This window comes from Monodon monoceros, unplaced genomic scaffold (assembly GCF_005190385.1).
Source record: "Monodon monoceros isolate NGI ecotype Baffin Bay Population unplaced genomic scaffold, NGI_Narwhal_1 Super_Scaffold_3, whole genome shotgun sequence".
Lineage (NCBI taxonomy): Eukaryota > Metazoa > Chordata > Mammalia > Artiodactyla > Monodontidae > Monodon > Monodon monoceros.
The window spans coordinates 85,281,393-85,297,686 of record NW_021703780.1 but is presented as its reverse complement, the minus strand read 5'-3'; positions in this window follow the sequence as shown (position 1 = coordinate 85,297,686).

Here is a 16,294-nt window from a genome sequence, read left to right as displayed (position 1 = left end):
CTTCCATTTCTTCCAGAGAATTCTTTCCCACTCAGGACCTTAGCATACACAGTTTCATTTTCTAGAATCTCTTCCTCGCCTCTCTCCCCGGTCACTCCTCCTCTCCTTTCAGGTTCCAGGTAAGATAGCATCTCCTCAGAGAAGCTTTGCCATCTACAGGCACCTTGCAGACTAAGAAAGGTCCCCCATCGTCAACATTCAGAGCACCTTGGAATACTTCCTCAATGTATTAAATTACTTCCTAAAATGTATGAAAATGCTAACAATCACTTGAATGTCTGTCACCTCTGATTGACTCTAGGTTCCATGAGGACACCCGGAGACCTAGCTCAGTGCCTCTGACGTGGGAGACGCTTGGTGGTACTGTGATGAAGGAAGGAATAAAGGGGGGCAGGGAGGGGGGGCGGTGGAACAAAGGAAGGGAGGGGGAGGAAAGGGAAAAAGGGAGGGGAGGAAGGAGGAGGGAGTTAATTTGCCACTGAGATCTTCCAGGGAAGGCAGAAAGGAGGAGGAAGAACTTACAGTCGTGAGTGAAGAACTAGAGATGGGAGCTCTATTTTATCTCAAACTTGCTTTAGACTCAGCCATTGGATAAATATTGATCAGGTGCCCATCATGTCCTAGGCCCTGCTGTAGACAGCAGAGAAGGTCCTTAGCCTTCTGGAGCTCATGTCCTAGAAGGATGGGAGAGGAGAGAGCAAATAAACAACGAACCAATACCTGAACAGGACGACTCCAGACTGAAGAAGGCTGTAACACAGGTGGGTCATGCAGAACGAGGGTGGACACTGCTACAGGCGGGGGTCAGGGAAGGCCTCTCTGAGGAGGTGACATTTGAGGAGATGGCAACGAGAAGAAGTGAGGCCAGGGAAAAGCAAGAGTGGTTTTTAAAAATGATGGGGTCAACTTACTCTAAAGCTGAGGAACATCCTTCCAACCGGCAGAAAGAAACTGACATCCTTAGTACGTGGGTTCGATTCCTAGGGCTGTTATAATACCGTACCCCAAAATGAGTGGCTTAAAACAATGGTAATTTATTGTCTTATAGTTTTTGGAGGCTAGAAGTTTGAGATCGCGGTGATGGCAGGCCACGCTCCCCGTGAAGGCTCCGGAGGAGAATCTGTTCCATGTTTCTCTCCCAGCGTCTAGTAGCCTCGGGTGTTCCTTGAGTTGTATATACCTCACCCCAATCCTGACTCCAGTGTCACGTGACCATCTTCCCTCTGTGTGTCTCTGTCTCTATGTCCAAATTTCCCCATTTATAAGGACATTGGTCATGTAGGATTAGGGCCCACCCCAGTGACCTCAATTTACCTGGACCGCCTCTGTAAAGACCCTCTCTCCATATGACTGAATAAACTGAAGTTCTTAAAAAGGAAATTAGGGGCTTCCCTGGTGGCGCAGTGGTTGAGAGTCCGTCTGCCGATGCAGGGGACACGGGTTCGTGCCCTGGTCTGGGAAGATCCCACGTGCCGCGGAGCGGCTGGGCCCGTGAGCCATGGCCGCTGGGCCTGCGTGTCCGGAGCCTGTGCTCCGCAACGGGAGAGGCCACAACAGTGAGAGGCTCGCGTACCGCAAAAAAAAAAAAAAAAAAAAGGAAATTAAATATATCAGCTAATAGATTAAGTTTAAAATGTTTAAAAAGGTTTAATCACCTATGTTTTTAATAGTAAATTATCTCAAATAACAAACAAAATCTTTAATGAGATGGCTAAAATGGGAGATTTATAAACAAGATCATGAGATTGAGAAATTGGAATTAAAAGTTTGCAGAAACACTAGGGACTTCCCTGGTGTCGCAGTGGTTAGGAACCCACCTGCCAATGCAGGCGCCAAAGGTGCGAGCCCTGGTCCGGGAAGATCCCACATGCCGCGGAGCAGCTAAACCCGTGCGTCAACTACTGAGCCCGCGTGTCACAACTACTGAGCCTGTGCGCCACAACTACTGAAGTCCACGTGCTTAGATCTCATGCTCTGCAACACGAGAAGCCACTGCAATGAGAAGCCCGCGCACCTCAACAAAAAGCAGCCCCCGCTCGCCGCAACTAGAGAAACCCGCGCGCAGCAACGAAGACCCAGTGCAGCCAAAAATAAATAAATACATAAATAAATTTATTAAAAAAAAGTTTAAGGAAAAATTAGAGTATGACTTTAATAAACTGAATTTTTTTAAGAACTACTAAATAATTTTTATACCATCCGGGATGTCACAAAACTCACATTAACACAAAGAAACAACTTCCCTACCTGCACCCAAGCCAAAGAATGGTATTGAAAGGAAAAAAAATTAATCCTTGTTTTGCTGTGTCAGAATTTCCGCATTAGGACAGGATGGTCATTTGGTATCTGTGTGTCTGTGTGCATGCATTTTGATTTAACTTGTTTTTCTGTTAAGTGACTTCTAATACACTTTCCTTCACAACAGACTACATAGTTGAAGGACTCTTTTCATTGCTGAGTTCTCTGCAAAGCTACAAAATCTGACCAGCAGAGTGTATGAAACTCACTCTTCATACCCTCAGCAGCAAAGAATATTATAATTTTAAAATATTAATTATTGGGATCTCCCTGGAGGTCCAGGGGTTAAGACTTCGCCTTCCAGTGCAGGGGGCGCGGGTTGGCTGGGGAGGATCCCACATGCCTCAGGGCCAAAAAACCAAAACAGCAAACGGAGGCAATAATGTAACAAATTCAGTAAAGACTTTCAAAATGGTTCACATCAAAAAAATCTTGAAAAAAATTATTAATTATCCAGTTACCTTAACTTCCATTTCTTTGACTACTAGTAAAGGAAGTTTAAAAAAAAAAAAAAAAGCTACAAAATCTGTAATCACAACCCCCACGCTACCGCTTTCGGATGTGGCAGTCACACCAACGCCTCCCATCAGCATTACGTTACCCCGGGTTGACACCGCACCCCGTCATCTTCCACCCACAGGGCCCGAGGCCGGGGCCACTTAACTGGCCTGGCTCACATCTCACTGGCTGCTTGCAGCTAAGGCAGCGAGAAAGCTCATTTCCTCCCTGGCTCTCGGGAATGAGTGGCTGTGTTGGCAGCCTTCTGGGTCCAAATGATGCAGAAGTGCCACTGCCCTAGCTGCCCTAGCTGTGGGCCAAAGCAGCAAAAATTCCAAGCTCTGGCTTATTTGCCCTCGAGAAAGGTCAGTTCACAGCCTGCGTTTTATATTCACCCACTGCAACATCGGAGCAACTGTCAGGGGAGAGCTAAACGCTGGTTGACTTTAAGCTTTGAAAAGAGGGGATTAATCCTAACAAATAAGGTGGGTGGGGGGCTTTGAAAATGACCGGGCCGCGTTAACAACGGCGTGTTTCTGCACACAGAGGCACCGTCTTTATGGCTCTGCTAGGGCAGGGATAAACCACAGCCTCATAATATCTCCCTCCGAAGGGCTATGATAATCCTAGCTGTTGTCTGAGCTGAGCAGGTAACAGTGAAAATGGATGAAAAGTATATGTTTATGTCCTTTCTATTAAATTCAAAGCTATAAACGCGGAGGGCACTAAAGCTGATCATAGTGATGACAAATGCCTCCTTCTTGAAGAGCCCCAAGAAGGTTAAAACAACAAAGCGAAAGGCAGCAACTCTTGGTCCTGGAATTTGTCATCCAGCCTTCTCCGTGCTTTGGCCCTTCCCTCCCCACTGCATCTAATTTATTTTCAAAAATACACTCTGTTGGCAGAAGGAGACTATGTGAAATCAGATTTTCTTTTTTCCTTTCTGGGTTGGAAGTTTAGTCTTAAGGTGACCTCAGAGCAGTTCCGACAGCCTCACTCCATCCCAAACTCCCACATGCACGTAATCCATTAACTGTCTGTGTCCTCCAGCTCGGGGGAAATTCCTGTTTGCCCCTAAGAGCTCTGAGGTCAGTGTATGATTTAGAATTTCTCTGATACTCTCAGAGAAGGAAAACATCCGGAGCTGGGACTAGGGTGAGGAACTAGCCTTGGGTGTAAAATTTAAGGGGGTGCCAAAACCCTCAATGATAAGGATAAATAATATCTTAATGCAATCCTTTTAAAAGAAATCAAAGTATCAACCTCTGGCCCTCGTGTTGGCCACCTGTTTTTGTAAATAAAGTTTTACTGGAAATCCGGGGCTGGGATTCGAGTAAGGCAAGTGAGGCACGGTGAGGCAATTACAGGGTCACATCTTATGTTTATTTTACAATTTTGATATTTTCTTATCATGCATTTTGATGTTCTAAAAATATTACATTAAAGTCCTCTTTATATCTCGACTGCTAACCTTTCCGGCACCCCTTAAATGTTATACTACAAGTGAGCACCTTACACCCCTCACCCCAGTCCCAGCCCCCTAGAGCCCACATCCCAACTTTTCCAAGGTTCTGTTATATTATAACTGATATTACCAAGCTGTTACTATTTACAGACACTGTTTGAAGGCCTTTTTAAATACATCTATTTGCTCATTGAATTCCCCACTGAGTGTGTAAACTAAGACACAGAGAAGTCAAGTAGCTTGCCCCTGGTCACACAGCTAGTAGAGGACCTGGGATTTGAACTCAGAGATTCCAGCTCTGCAGCTGGGCTCAGCCACCAGTTCACTCTTCCTCCCTGATTTTTTGTTTTTCCTTGTTCTGTTCCATTTCTAAATTTATTCTGTCCACTTTCTCAGCACACAGTGATTCCTTAATCCAATTTACCCAGCCTTTGTGCCGGTAAGTTATCTCTACTGTCAGAAACACTAAGTGCACTGCCTAAGAATGCAATAAAACTTGTTTTTCTAACCAGCTAGATTGGTTTACGTGGTGAGATAAATATTGTGCTAAGAGCAACTCCAGCACATCTCAGGGAGAGACTTGTGGTACCCACTCAGGCTGGTTGGTAAGGCACCCAGCACCCGGTCCCAGGATGCTCAGGGAGCAATGGCACACAGAGGCGGCTCCTTTCCTTTGTGTAAACCCTGATATTCTCGTTTTTCCTGCAGGCACTGAGGCGTGCGATCTGGCTGCCCAGGGTCACCCAGGTATCTGCTCTCTCCTTGAGTGGTTGCCACAGACACACGTCTGTTCTTCCAATCCCTGTTCCTTTTGGGGAGAAGGAAGGTTGTCGGCAATGGGCCTAGCACAGTAATTACTAGTGGCGCCTTAGGAACAATTATGAGAAAACATCATTGTCATCCTCACCACTAACATTGATGGAGGCCTTAGCAGCTGGCAAAGCGGGTTCGCCGGGCTCTCCCGTGCCCAGGGCTCTACAGGTGCTACATCACTGAATAAGCTTCCAGGACAGCGTGGCTCAAAGCGCAGAGGATGACGCCTCGCACCAGGATCTCCAGCGATGCTCAAATAAAGCGGCCCCTTTCTCAGATCAAAAAGCTCCCAACTTCCACAAGTCCCCGTCCGCCCTCTCACCTTACCATCTGTCTCCGTGTCCTGGCAGTGGTTCTGCAGGACAGAGTGACACTGCTTCGAGAGGCACGGGGACTCCGGCCCCACCATCGACAAGCTCTGGTCTCTGGACAGCTCACCCCACGCCTTGGAGCGTTGTTGGGGGACTAAGTGATGGCACTGATGGCTCTCCACCCCCTATTCCAGGCTGACACCTAACATTTGAATGTGGCTGCAGGAAACAAAGTTACCACGGGGCTGGCTGACCTCATGTGAGATTCACGCCCACAAATCCCAGGTGCGCACCGAGAATTTCCAGGCCAAACGTACCTCTCTGGTAAGTTTACTTCCCCAGTTTCTCAACGACGGTTTCACGTCTTCTGTTTCCTCAAACCCCCTTGCTTCCCTCCTCTGCCCTCTCCAAGCCAATGCCCTAGGTCGATACTTCAGGAACAAAGGGGAAGTAGTGAGACAAGAGCTCCACTGTGACGTCCACAGCCTGACCTGCAGGCAGATGCCCTTCTCTGCTTAAAATTTCTGTTCTCATCAGGAAAATGTCATTATTCCTTAAAATTAACTGTCCTCTGGATGTTCCCCTTCCTGAGAGCTTAGATCCACTCTTTCCCGTGTCATCATTATTTCCCTGCCACTGGATCATTAAAAAAAAAAAAAAAAAAAAAAGCATCTCCCATTTTAAATTAAAAAAAAAAAAAAAATCCTCCTTTTTAATCCCAGGACCCCCTGCAAACATCACAGCATCTCTCCGTTTCCCTTCCCATCAGTGATCCATCTAATTCTATATCCTCCTGCTGTTTCTACTTCCTCAAAGCCTGTTTCCTTTGTCACTGATTCCAGCTGGACGCCCATCCCCACAAGGGTAACTAAGGCCCCAGCGTCACAGGGGACCCTCGTGCTAACCAGGGCGGAGAGCACATTTCTGACCTCATCTTCCTCCAATTTCCCAGCGCCTTGCAGCGTATCCAATCACGCGCCCCTTTACACCCTCTCTTGACGTCCGGCCCACCGTGATCCTCTGTCTGTCCTACCTGACGGCTGCTGTTCGGTGCCTTAATGTCATCCCGCCCCCTGGGCTCCCAATCCGACCGCCTGCACCACCCACAGTCTGGCAGCAGAAAACCTTCTGGGCTCCACCATACGCTCCTTCTACTTCATTTCGTCTAGTTCCTCGGCTTTAGATATCATTCATATGCCAATGGCTCCCAAATTTTTACCTGGTCCCTGTTCTAGACACTTACCTCACATCCCTCCTTGTGCACAGAAGACTCCAAATCGCACCACACCCCGCGGTGACGAGGAGACTCCATGTCCTGCTCTCCATGGCGCTCACGTGACTGTGTTCACCCAGCAAAAACTCATCCTTGATGACGGTCGTGTTTTTCTGTTTTTCTGGCTGCAAGAAAAAGCATTTTCCTTTTAAATTAACATTCTGGAACCACGCTCTCAGTTGCTCTTTTCTATAAACTTGCTCCCTAGACGCCCCCCGAAGAAGGCCCAAATCCCGACATGATCCTTGGTGATTCTCTTCCCACATCCAGCTCACCGGCACACCCTGCCTTCTCGGCTGCCAAAACAAAGCCCCTCTCGGCCCTCTCCCCACCAGCTGGTCAAGCCATCAGCACCTCTCCCTGAGTTCCTGGAAGTTTCCCGTGGGTTCTGTGGATCCTTCTTTACGCTTCTTGGTGACATCCGTTTCCACCTGCAGCATTTGCTCCAGCTGTTCCCGATGTCCCTGCTGCCCTTTCCCTTGGCCTTGGCAAAGCTGCCTCCCTCTGGTCACTCACAGGTCAGTTTAAATGTCCTGATTCCGGGGAGGCCTGCCCTGACCAGCCGATCTAAACTAGTTCCCTCGTAACTTTCCAGCACTCACCTCTTTTACTTTCCACACAGTACTGAAGACCACCTGACAACGCTGACTTTGCTTACTTTTTATAGCCTGTTTCCTACCGCCATCAAGAATACCAGTTCCCCCAAACACAGATTGTCTGTTAGCCTGGGCATCCCCACCCACTCCAATTTAAAACACTTCCTGGCCATATGGTAGGTGCTCAATAAATATATGTTGAAAGAAACAAATGTGCACAGCACGTAATGCATAGAATCTAGCCCAGAAAAAAAATATATATATATATAACATGTAAATATGTGTGTGTGTGTGTGTGTGTGTGTGTGTGTGTGTGTGTGTGACTCCCACTTTCCATCACACTGCTTAAAGACGTAAGGACCTTATGATAAGGTAGCAAAAAGAACTGAGACTCCTAGAAAGCCTTCACTGGTTGAACACATGCAATTGTTCCTGCTTCCTTCCAAAAATCTCAATAAATACTATAAAGGTACAAAAAGGTATAAACTCACAAAGATGAAGAGAATAGGAGATAAGACACCACGAGTTGAAAGACATCAGAAAAATTGTTCTGAACACAGAACGCTGGGCCCTCAGTGTGCATGCGTTGGGGGTGGGCACAGCAAAAAACAAGGATGTCACCTTGAAATGCTGAACCGGCCACAGAAAGACTCGGGAATCAGAGGCACCGGGAATCTCTAAAGAGAGGGGCGACCGATAAGGGTAAAACAAAAATTAGCTCAACGTCCAGGAAAGGAATATTTAAACCACCAGGGCACCTCCCCTAACACCACATGGCTAGGTCAGGACCCATCCTGACCCCAAGAGTTGGGGGGATTTTTATATCTGGAGATATCAGACCAGACACGTTTTCCAAACATGAAAACTCAAGGCACAGTGAAGATTCAAGTGAGGCATCACACTGAAAATGGGGATGCGGTAAAAGTCTGCACACCCATAGCGCGAGCCTTGTCCCTTCTGTCCACTGTGACTTCGACAATCATCCTGGGAGCAGAGCTCAGACAGGAGGAGGCAAAAGATGAAAGAGCCTAGCTTGCAAAACTGACGGATCTGAGGGAAAAATACCTCCAGATATTGACATTTGAGGAGTCTCGTGATAAAATGGCAGGACTGCACCTGCTTACCTTACAGTGAAGCCATCAATCTCCTCCCACCAAACATACCCGCTCCAAACAGAAATGCACACGCACATACACTCCAGATACACGTACGTCACACAAACACAAATACAAACACATACTCCACCCCACACACATATCCCAAAGACGTATATACACATACCCCAAACATACACACACACACATACACCCCAAAGACGTATATACATACTGCCCCAAACACACACAAACCCATAGAGCAAACACCCTTACATGCATATCATACAGACACAAACCACAAATACCAAACACTACACAACTATCTCAGACACGTACACATACTTAAAACATATATACACACATACCCTGAACATACACACTTAACTTTCCAGAAACTTTTCCCCTGATTCTTATAATATGACTGGGAAAAGACAACCAGATGCTTAAATCGATCTTCTAAAATGAAAGAGCAAAGTCAAAAAAACCAAAAATTAGACTGGGGTGAGTTTGGGCAGGGAGGAGAATCCAGAATTTTTATAAAAAGATAGTACAGGGAATAGAATAAAAGTTCCAAATAGCATAATCACAATACTGAGAGAGACTAAAAGATATTACATCCATGAAACAAAACCAGATTTCTATAAAGGAAACATTCTGAAAGTAACAAAGAGGATCTAGAAATTTAAAATATGATACTGGAAAAAATCCGTTCAAGACATGGTAGAAATAGTTGGGGAAAAAACTCTCCTGGAAAGTATAACAAAAAAGACAAAGTACATGGAAAGTAGAAGACAACAGATAAAATTAAAGGCTCAATCCAAAGAGTCCAAAATGGAAGGCTGAAAGTGGTAAACAGGGAAAATAAAGTAATCCATCAATGATGTAAAACAAGAAAATGTGCCAGAGCAGGAGGAAATAGATTTCTAGGATTAAATGGCCCAGAGGATGTACAGCACAAGCCATTGGCTAAAAGTCCACTGTAATCGTTAGAACATTTCAGAACACTATGAAAAACGAGCTAAGCACTTCCAGAGAGGCAAATATATACAGCATATCACCTACAGAAGATCAGGAATGAGCATTCGACTTCTCAACATTAAACCTGAAAACGAGAAGGCAATAGAGCAAGGCCTCAAATACCCTGAGAAATAATTGTATCCAACCCAGAATTACATACCCAAATAAAGTATTAGTCAAATGTAATAATAAAATGTCTTTACATTTTTAGACATGTACTTAATTTTTTTTTTCTGGCATTCTATGTATGCTTTCTCGGCAAGTTACTAGGGGATTTGTGCCAGAAAAATGAGTGAGTAAACCAAGGATAATTTCCAAGAGATACAGGCAAGAGAATACCTATCACAAGAGGAAAGAAAACTCCCTGTTTGTAAAAGGAAATCCCTGGAAGATGATGGTACAGCTGGCCTACAGGATAACCAGCTCAGGTTGGTACAGAAGGAATGCCTCTCAGGAAGGGAAACTATGTCCTATCTGAGGGGCTGGTCTATAATGAGAAGAGCCTTATAGTTTCATCAGAATATTTGAGGGAAAAAATGAGAGCCAAGTACACAGAGAATTAAGCAAATTCAAATAAATAATCAAAGCAATTATTAACTCCAGGAAAAACAAAAGTCTGCACAGGAAAGGAAAAATTAACTATATAGTATACTCCATGGCTTAGCAGTGAACGATATTTATATAATAAAAATAATATGATTACAGAATACTAATTTGACCAAAGCTTACAATATAACAATAATGGAAGAGTATGGAGAGGGGAAAATGTATGTGGGTTTGTGTCTCTGGGGGAGGGTATATAAGAAGGTGAATCTATCATCCTCCATTTTAGGAAGCCTGTAAGTAGTCTAAAATACATAAGTCAAGAAATAGCAATACAAACATATTTCTTAAAAATATAAAAGTAACCAGCATAAGAAAAAGCTGGTGTACATGTATTACACTAAAAATTAAATTGAAAATAGCAAAAAGCAAAATATAAAGGAGTTACTTAACACGTGAGGGTATATTATCACAGAGTGGTGCAAAGCTGGACTCCCCATAGATAAGCTTCACTGGAAAGAGGCCAGGCATAAATAACTGTGAAAAGATTAAATGGGTTTAAGAGGATAACGTGCAAATGTCCTCACTTTTCATGCTTGCCTTTTGCCATATCATTAGAAGAGGAAAAACAGCAGCTAACATTTATCAAGGGCTAACTGTGAACAGAGAATAGTGCTAAGCAGTTCCCTAACATTAGGTAATTCCATTCTCAAACAACCCCTGAGGTAGAACAAGATTCTCTCATTTTCCCATTTTCCAGCAAGTAAACCAAGGCTCAGAAAAGATAACTAACTGAACCAAGGTCAGTGCAATTCTCTCTTGGGCCTGAATAGAAGGGAATAAGGAGAAACTATCTGTATCTGGTTTTCTGCCTTTCCAAAAAAATGAATGACCAGAGACAGGCAATGTTTAAGTGCTGGGAAAACTTGCAGAAAGATAAAGTTGACTTTGACTGAAGTGGACTCAGACTCGAAGCAGTAGGTAGAGGGTGATGGGCAGTGGGAGAATACACTAAAACAAATGAAAGAAAAAAAAAAAAAAAAGCCAAGCCTGCTGAAAGTCAGACACGAATCTGTCCAATCATTAAGGAGGAAATTGTCAAGCCTGAAGCATTTATAAATCACCCCAAACTAATCAGCCATTTAAGGACAATCCCATAAAAAAAATAAAAGGGACCACAGCAGGCTGCTCTCAAGAGATAAATGGCTTTGCAGCCTCATCCGGGGTATGCAAATTTGAGGATATCACCAGGCCTTTTCTGAGTGATAACTTGGTTTACTCTGGAGGGGGCAGACCACTGGGAAACACAGCGGGAAACCTGGGAGATTTCTCAAGCCCCGTGCGTCAAAGCAATTCCAGGGTAGATTTTCTAAGAAAACCTTGTCCCAAGGGCACAAAAGGCAGGTGGGCCATCCGGTGACTCAGCCTTGGGACTGGCCCTACAGTGCAGTCAGGGAAAGTGGTGACTCTAAAAGCCACAACTGAGACAGATTCTTTCTTCCATCTCAGTGTCTCTCAGATTTATTTCTCTCTCCCCTTTCTCACTGCCACCATCCTACTGAAGGGCTGAGGGTTGCTGCATTTTAGGACTGGCTAGAATTTTACTGTTACTGAGTTTCTTCCTTTTCCATTGGGGAAACAGGAGCCCAGTGTAGTGCGCTGAACTGTAGGCCCCCCAAAGATACGTCCGTGTCTGTTAATGTGACCTTATTGGGAAAAGACTCCTCGAAGTTATAATTAAGGGTCTTGAGATGATATCATCATGAATTATCCAGGTAAGCCCTAAATCCAATAAGCATCCCTATAAGAGACAGAAAGGAGAAGAATGGACAGAAGAGGAGAAGGCCATGTGAAGACGATGGCAGAGATTGGAGTGATGCTGTCACAAGGCAAGGAGTGACTTGGAGCCACAAGAAGCTACAAGAAACAAGGCAGCATTCTCCCCTAGAGCCTGTGGAGGGAGGGTAGGCCTGCTGACACCTTCACTTGGGACTTCTAGCCTCCAGAACTGTGAAAGAATATATTTCTGCTGTTTTAAGCCACCCAGTTTGCAACAGAGCTTTCGAGTTCAACATAACTAGTCTGATTCCCTAACTTTAGAAATGAGGAGAAAGGGGGACAGAAAGTGGCATGACCTTCTGAAAGTCACACAGCTTCTCGGTGATGGAGGAAGGGTCTGCGTGACTTTGGATAAGTGAATTAACCTATCTACCCTCAGTATTGTCATGTAGAAAATGCAGATACTAGCACCTGCTTGGCAAGGTTGTCATAATGATCGAATGGAAGAAAAGACGTAAAACCCTACCACGTTGCCTGGCCCACAGTAACCGTTGATGGTACCCCATGACTCGCCATCATCTTGTTCATCATTTACTAGAAGAGCCACTCGGACCATCAACTGACCCTGCACTCCTTTCCGGAACTCCTTCCTTAAACACCCCCGCTTTTCAAAACAATACTAAAAGTTTAATTTGTTTTTCCAGTTTTACTAAGATATAATTGACACGTAATATTGTAAATTTAAGGTGTGCAGCATGATTACACACACACACACACACACACACACACACACACACACACACTGTTACCCTGTGCGTGCGTATGCATGTGATGAGAATTTTTAAGATCCACTCTTAGCGACTTTCAAATATACAATACAGTATCGTGAACGATAGTCACCATCCTGTACATTAGCTCCCCAGAACTCATTCATCTTAGAAAGGAAATTTGTACCTTTTGGTCACCTTCATCCTTTTCCCCCACCCTTCCAACCCTGGCAATCACCGATCTACTGGTTCTGTGAGTTTTTGTTGTTGTTTTCTTTCTAGATTCCACACATAAGTGAGATCATACAGCATTTTGTCTTTCTCAGTTTGACTCACTTTACTAAGCATAATGCCCTCAAGGTTCATCAACATTATTGCAAATGGCAGGATATTTTTCTAGATGAAAAATATTCCATTATATTTATATACCACACTTTATCCATCCATCCATCAGTGGACACTTAGGTTGTTTCCGTGTCTTGGCCGTTGTAAGTAATGCTGCAATGACTACAGGGGAGCAGATATCTCTTCCAGATTGTGATTTCTTTTCCTTCGGATATATACCCAAAAGTGAGATAACTGGATCATACAGGAGCCTCTGTGTTTCATCTGGCTGTACCAATTTACGTTCTCACCAACAGTGCACAAGGGCTCCCTCTTTTCTCTGCATCCTCACCAGCACTCTTGTCTTTTTGTAAACAGCCATTCTAACATTCTAATGAGGTGACATTTCACTGAGATTTTGATTTGCATTTCCCTTTCATGTAGGGAAATGTTGACGGTATGTATGTTTTCTTTGGAAAAATGTTAACTCAGGTCCTTTGCCCATTTTTCAACTGGATTATTTGTTACTTTGCTATTGAATTGGATAAGTTCCTTATATTTTTTGGATATAAACCCCTTATCAGATATATGATTTACAAATATTTTCTCCAATCCCATAGGTTCTCTTTCCATTTTGTTGATAATCCCTTTTGCTATGCAGAAGCCTTTTGTTTTGATGTGATCCTATTTGTTTATTTTTGCTTTTGTTGCTTGCGCTTTTGGTATCATATACAAAATACCATTTCTAAGATCAATGTCAAAGAATGTATACTCTGCTGCTGTTGGATGGAATGCTCTGTATATGTCTGCAAGTTCTATTTGGTCTAAAGTGTTCAAATTCACTATTTCCTCACTGATCCTCTGTTTGGATGATCTATCCATTGTTGAGAGTGGGGTATTAAAGTCCTCAACTATTAGGGCTTCCCTGGTGGCGCAGTGGTTAGGAATCCACCTGCCAAGGCAGGGGACACGGGTTCGGGAAGATATCACATGCCGTGGCGCAACTAAGCCCGTGCGCCACGACTACTGAGCCTGCGCTCTAGAGCCCGCGAGCCACAACTACTGAAGCCCACACGCCTAGAGCCCGTGCTCTGCAACGAGAAGCCACCGCAATGAGAAGCCCGCGCACCGCAAAACGAAGAATAGGCCCCAGTCGCTACAACTAAAGAAAGCCCCCGAGCAGCAACAAAGACCCAACACAGCCAAAAATAAATGAAAAAAAATTTTTTTAAAGTCCCCAACGTTATTGTGCTGCTATTTATTTCCCCTTTTAGTTCTGTTAGTATGTGCTTACATATTTAGATGCTCTTACGGTGGATGCTTAAATATTTACAAATATTATACTTTCTTGACGAATTGACCTTTATTATTATATGATGATCTCTTTGTCTCTTGTCACCATTCTTGAAGTCCACCTCGTCTGATGTAAGTATAGCCACCCCTGCTTTCTTTGGTTATCATTTGCTTAGAATATCTTTTTCCATCCCTTTACTCTAAGCTACATGTGTCTTTAAAGCTAATGTGAGTCTCCTGTAGGCAACGTAATGTTGGTCTTTAAAACCACCGATGACCTGAGTACCAAAAATGGCTCTTGCAGCCTGTCAGACTCATTCATCCTACAAGCAGACTGTTAATGTCAGCCATGGGCTGCATCCTAGGCTGGAGTTTCAGGGGTAAAGAAGACCACACCATGTCTCCTTACCAGCCATCCGGTAACTAGGCAGTGTCAGAGGAGGACAGAAAGCATCTGAAGGGGGGGAGGACACGAGGTGGTGTTGAGCCCCTTGGTGCTTGGTCTGCTTACATCCCAAAGTGCACCAAGAAATACAATGCCTTTAGGTTACTGATTCTCGGCAGGGATGGGTGGGTGGATTTTGCCCCCTGGGACGCACTCGGCAATGTCTAGAGACATTTTCGGTGTCGCACAGTATGGGGGAGGTGCTATGGCATATAGTGGATAGGGAGGCAAGGCTGTTGCTGAAGGCTCTACAGTGCACAGGACAGCCCTGCACCATCCCCCGTCCTCGCCGCCCCTGCCACAGAAACACCAAAGAATAATCTCGCCTAACATGTCAGTCATTGCGGGTGTGGAGGAACCCTGCTGTAAGCCAACAGAAGCCCGTGCTTAAACATAAGAAGGCAGCGGGGAGGGAGCCCAGGAGATTGTGGTAAGAAAGCCATGGGAACATGTCCCATAAACAACAACTGTGTCATGCTGTTTCCTCATCAAATGATTTGCTCCTAGGAGACCTGGCCGCTGACTTATGACACCTGTGGGGCTGATGGTGAGGCTGAGCGCAGCTTGATCCCAGGCATACACATGGGGACTAGATGAAGGCCAAGGACGGCCTTGGTAATGAGCACCTCCACCCCCAACCATGCCAGCTGCCTCTTCAAGACCCACTCAAATCAGGCTCTGGAAATAACAGTTGAATTGAGGGGATGAAATCTGCGAAGTGCTCATCCCCATTTAGTTGGGAATCAGGTGGCTGGTATAAACCATTTCCTTATATCTTGTGAAATGACATTCTTCTCTAACTCCACGGAAACAGATGCCTCCTCGCTCTGATTTTCTTTATAGGACAAGGTAGGGTGGAACAGGGTCCCTCTGTATGAAGATTCAGATAATATTAAATTGAAAAGCAGAGAGAAAGCTATTTCCTCTTCGATTTTCTTTCAGTGCTTCTTAAAAAAAAGCCTCCTATTGGTACAAACGGGTCCTTAAAACTTCTGTAATAGCTATGTCTTCTGCTAATTGACGGGGAATAGGCCTTGAGCTCAGAGCCTTCAAGACAACAGTATTTAACTAGAACTGAATAATAATATTTGTTTTCAATAGCTAGTACTTACTTTCACAATTACTTCCTATTTGTGGCAAGTAATTTCTGTTTTCTACTTACAGTTACAAGTTAAAGTTTTCTTGCAGTGTATGCTAATTTATGTTGTTTTAAGTAAATTTTGGTTTAAAAATATTAAGTAAACAAGAGCAGAGGTGGCAAGTGGATATAGGAAAAAAGACACACCCAAACACCATAGTCAGTAGCCCTGCTGACTGCAATCTGCATTCATTTGCTTGTACAAAAGTATCATGAATGGAGGAAACACAAGACCAAGCAACCTGATGGCTCATGAACTCCACACAGCTGGAGCTGGGTACTCAATCTATAACCTTATGTCGTCCTTCTACACGACATTATGTAGGACACTTTTGTGTTTAGGGCTGCAATGGCCAGTATGTTTGACCTCAGAATATACATGAAAAGTGGAAGGCTATTTGAAACTCCTCTTAGGATCTGTGGGACCACATCTATGTTTAGGACTCTGATTGATTGGTTATGTCTGCCCTGGGCATGGGATTACGGAGGGGCAGCATCTGGGCTGTGTGCCTTCACGCTATACCTAGGAGTGTTACCGTGCCAGCTCAACACAGGAGGGTGAAGCTACAAGACTGAGAAAGAAGGGATTTCGTTGGAAGAAGATCCCAGACCTACCACGTGTCTCCCTCAATCCCTC